At 33.5% G+C, this 5253-nt stretch overlaps 1 protein-coding gene across 2 annotated transcripts in view; it reads right to left on the bottom strand.

The window, feature by feature from the left end:
- The window catches only part of LOC107718718 (microtubule-associated tumor suppressor candidate 2-like), a 36900-nt gene that overhangs the window by 24333 nt on the left and 7314 nt on the right, over nt 1-5253 (bottom strand). The window lies entirely within an intron of this gene.

Below are 5253 nucleotides of genomic sequence, written 5' to 3'. Positions count from 1 at the left end.
TTTTTTATTGTTGTGATTATTTTTTTTCTTTTCTTTTATGTAAAGCACTTTGAATTACCATTGTGTATGAAATGTGCTATACAAATAAACTTGCCTTGCCTTGCCTTGCCTATAAAAGCAGGTATATTCACTTCAATACTGATATTCTACCTCTCATTTCTCCTCACTCTTTTGTCAACTGCTGTGTAAGTCGTGCAAGTTTCCGAGTGCAGAACACAATGCTGATCTCAAACAATATTCACACGTTCACCTCAGAGATTGTTCTCAGATTAATACCTGTCCAGGTGGGAGCTGGATGTTTCATAACTCACCTTGAGTACACATGCACTTGTATAAGATGGAACTGTGGACACATTCAGACTAGGGCTGCACGATAAATCGAAATGGAATCGAAATTCACGATTCGACAGAAGCTGCGATTGTCATGCGTATCTTTCAGTGAAGCATGGTTCTGTGATCAGCAGTAAATCTCCATCCATAGGCCAGAGGGCGCTCTCGCGCTGAAACTCCAAATACGCCACGCAGAAGAAACCCAGGAAATGCCTATAGCGGTAGCTGGATAAACAGAAGATTTAACTGCTTTTATTGATTCAACGTGACTAATAAACACACGATTATGACAATATATGGTTTATTTGAGTTATTATTATTATTATTTTTATTATAATTATTATAATTTTCATAAAAATAATGTATATTTAAAATCTTTAAAAATTTATATCACTGCTTAGAATACTATGAAATATGTTGCGTGCCTTATTCTGTGGAAGAAGCCACATCATCTCACAGAAGGATTTATTTCAAACACTCGACTGACATTATGAAGTGAGTTTGGAGTAAAAATATGTTATTAAATGTGGTATTTTCACATGCTTTCAGATGGAGCAGCATTTACTACACAGAGCCGTAGCTCACTGAGAAGCTATGCAAACAGCTGTCATTATCGCAAACGATTCCTTCGATTTCATAATCGCGCAATAAAATCGTCTGCGATTTTATTGCGTAACTTGTCAGTGAACTACGGCTCTGTGTAGTAAATGCTGCTCCATCTGAAAGCACGTGATGACGATTTACTGCTGATTACAGAACCGGCATTACTAACAAAATGCGCATGACAATCGCATTCGATTAATCGTGCAGCCCTAATTCAGACCTTCGGAAATATCCTGCTTAAACCAGCCCAAGATTGTTTGCTGGTCTTAGCTGATGTATGCTGGTCTCCGAGCCTGGTCAAGGTGGTCCAGCTGAAAAGTGCTAAAAACTCTAAAACAGACCAGAAAACGGTCTTAGGCTGGTTTAAGATGTTTCTTTAGACCGAACATGAGATCTGTATCAAGGTCAAAGTTCTCTCTTGGAAATATGACGAAAAAGTGGCAGTTAATTAGTTACGAACCAAGCATCACTATTCAAAGTTGCACATACCGTATAGCACAGTAGAAAAGACCCCGAACCCTTTCTATGGACAAAAGGGTGGTCTACAAAATCAATATCGTTACAGAAAGAATCTTCGACGTTCAGACACAAATAAACCACATCAAAGAAAGATGAGATCACACAAATGAAAATCAATAAAAGCAGCATCACCTTGAATATAAAGAAACTCTGTCTGGGTCTTTGTTAAGGTCAGACGATGCTGGGTTTCTCAGAAACTCACAGTCAGAAGTCAACAGCTTCAAACGGAGTGTTGCCTTTCAGCGCAGTGGCTAATATAAGCCTGCTAGTAGCCATTCACTATACTGATACAAAGAGGACAGAGTCAGACAGAGACAAATGATAGACAAAAAGAGATAAATGTGTATAATTATCAATTAATTGTTGTTTTATTTCTGGTTCTATAGCAAAGTCCATTTACTATTTACTGTAACAGCTATCGCCGTTAGATATAATTGTTCACTTCTTCTTAATGGAATACTTTACCGAAAAATTATTATTATTATTATTTTTAATAACCTACACATCTAAAATCCTAAGACTTTCTTTTTTTCTGTGGAATGCAATAGGAAATGCAGCTCTTTTCCATACAATGAAAGTGAATGGGGACTGATGCGGTCAAACATTAAAATGGTCAGTTCTGACTTGTGAACTGTATTCCAAGTTTTCTGAAGCTTTACGATATAGCTTTACATGAGGAACAGAGAATTAAAATATTCTCTCTGCTACATTGTGTTGTTATTGTTAACTAAACTATTAAAAATTTTTTTTTTTGAAAATTAGAAATAAAGCTGAAATAAAATGTTAACAATAATTATAATAATTTTATATAATTCTAATAAACATTAGATAAAAAAAAATTAACGAAAATTTTAAATTTTGCCTTGGCTACTAACTAAAATAAGTTATAGTAATAACACTAAAACTAAGACAGAAAAAACTTTATTAAGGCTATATATATATATATATATATAGCTTTAAGAAAGTTTTTTTTTCTGTCTTAGTTTTAGTGTTTATATATATATATCCATTTCTGTTTATTTCGTCCTTACAAACAACTTTTCACAAAAAATAAATAAATGAACATAATTTCCGAAAAAGGTGTAGGCAGAAGCCTTGCTTATTATATATATATATATATATATATATATTGACAAAGGCATATAACAAAATTACCAAACCTTAAACTAAAATTAAAATGAACAGAGAAAAAACCCCTGAAAATATTAATATAAAAGTTAATTCAAAATATTAATAAAACTATAAAAGGTACTTTTTTTAGAGCTCCCCGTCTCCATTCATTTTCATTTTATGGAAAAGAGCTGCGTTAACATTTCACCTAATATCTATTATTGTTCTCCATGTGAGAAATTAACTCATACAGGTTTGGAATGACATAAAAGTTATTAAATGTGATTAAATAAGTGATCTTAAACTATTCCTTTAAGAGTTTCCTCCGATATTTCAGACAACATCAAGCCATGACATGAGACTAACAAAGGCCATGTGACAGATCTCATCTCTTAAAACAAAACCAATTACTGTGCTGCCTCTACATGAGGATGAAAATGAGAGCCAAATATTGACTTGCCGCTCTACCTATCCAGCAGCTCAAACACTAATGACAGCTTAATAAATCCAGTAGCATTTTCCGCCATCATTCACGCTCTCCAATTCAGCCAATTACAAGTGGACTTGCCTCAATCAGTCAGACCTGAGAAATCGATCACCTGTCTGTGACATCCAGTCCCGCAGGGAGGTTTCTGGTATTTACAGGAATCCTAGGTCAATATGTCAAACTGATTCAACACCGAGCCTAAAGCAACAGTGCCATTACACCAGTAACATATACGTACGTCCTGCAAATGCCCTTGTTTACCTAAGTGCACAGGTGGTAACGACACAGGGGGAAAAGTCTCTTCATAAAATTCATATACTTGTACTATAATACTCCACAGTTCTATTTACACAACTAAAAATAATTAATATCTGCTAATAACAGTCACATTCTCAGTCACTGCTAAAGGCTAATCATTTTAGCTAGTGTTTGACTGCTTTTTGTATTTGGTCTAGGACTCCAGACAGTCAATATGCAGTCGAAACACCATCAGATCTGCAATCAGCCCTGTAGCACATTCAACACTTCAGAGAGTGAGAGAGAAACACTCATTTGCACCTCTGACTTACATTTTAAATAGTGTGGAAGGATTGTGAAAATACGATGGTTATAAATAGATTTGATACGTACATGCATTGCAAGTATGGATCACACAGCTGTACTGAATATTATGCACACTGAGTGGAACATAGCCCTAATTTCAATGAAGAATAATGAGCTTCGCTATGGAAATTTCAGTAATGAGTTCTATAACAACAGACTCACAGTATGTCAAGACATGACTATGGTGAGATAAATGATGTTAGAAATTTTGTAGATACAAAACACTGTTTGGAATGACCCCAATTACATCTGCAGTGGCCCCCAAATTATTTTGACACTTAGTAATGCCTGCATGTCGTGGTTTAGATAACAATATATCAAACTAAGTGGTATCTGCATCAGTGTTGTTATTGGTAACTAAAACTAAAACTGAAATTATTAACAATTGTTAATAAATAAGTTTAATAAATATGAAATGAAATAACTTAAACTAAAAGTGAAAAATAAAAAGATAAAAAATAGAAATAGAAAACAGAAATATTAAAAAACCTAAAAACTAAAAATTAAAAAAGCACTTAAGACAATTACTAAAATGTTAAAATACAAAAAATTTAAAATTAACACTGAAAATATAAAAATTAAAAGATAAATCATAATATTAATAAATACTAGTAGTATTCAAGTTTTTTTTTAGTATTTTTTAGTTTTAAAAATATTAAAATAATGCTGATCTACACATAAATTATCTTTTCTCAGAAAAAAAAAGAAATTTTCCTTAAAAATCCTTTTAAATAAATGTTCTTTTCCTTATATATAATATACGTATATTAAGACTTTGTTAATTCATTATATAAACCATTTTGGATACACTTTATTTTAAGGTGTCCTTAACATAGTGTAAAATATACAATTAATTACAGAGTAATATTAATTAACAACATGTACTCACTATAGAGTTTGGATTAGGTTTGTGGTTTACGGTTAATTTGTATGTAATTATGCATAATATACTGTTCTTAATATAGTAAGTACATCCAACATGTGTAACAAGGCCACTGTTAAATAAAGTGTTACCAACATTTTATATAATGTTTTATCATTTTAAACAAACTTCACAAGTATGTTGTCCGTCTTTAAAATTCATGTTTACAAAATTAAATTATACAAAACAGTTCTGGGGCCACTGCAATGCACAGCACACCGACTCCTTCCCTCTTACTTTCTCTCAGCATTTCTCTCATGCATCTGTTTGCTCCATACATACAGGACTGTGAACGGTGAGGGATTCCTCTTCCCAAGTGATTTCAGGATAAAAAAGACTTGATGACATAACTCATCTAGTGACGCATGTAACTCCGGATGCCTGAATCTGCAGCTACGTCAACTGTTACCAGGAGAAGACCGGCCAACATCACTTATGTAGGTCGTATTAAAAACACATGCGGCGCACGCAGATGCCAGTTTTCAAAGACGGCCCCTTCTAAGAGCAGACTAGAATCTACTTCAGCAGAACTGAGCAGCTCTGATCATACTGAGGATTATTCGTATTGACTCACGAAGCTAGTTATGAAAGAAGCCCACTCGGATCAAACACAAAGATTCTTTTGTGACCTAAAGCAAAGGCCAACTAAAGAAAAGTCTGGTTTTGGAAAAAAAAAAAA

This window comes from Sinocyclocheilus rhinocerous, unplaced genomic scaffold (genome assembly GCF_001515625.1).
Source record: "Sinocyclocheilus rhinocerous isolate Xijiao unplaced genomic scaffold, SAMN03320098_v1.1 scaffold1655, whole genome shotgun sequence".
In the NCBI taxonomy this organism is placed as follows: domain Eukaryota; kingdom Metazoa; phylum Chordata; class Actinopteri; order Cypriniformes; family Cyprinidae; genus Sinocyclocheilus; species Sinocyclocheilus rhinocerous.
Note: the sequence above shows the minus strand (reverse complement) of the source record. Positions and strands in the feature narration are given on the sequence as shown.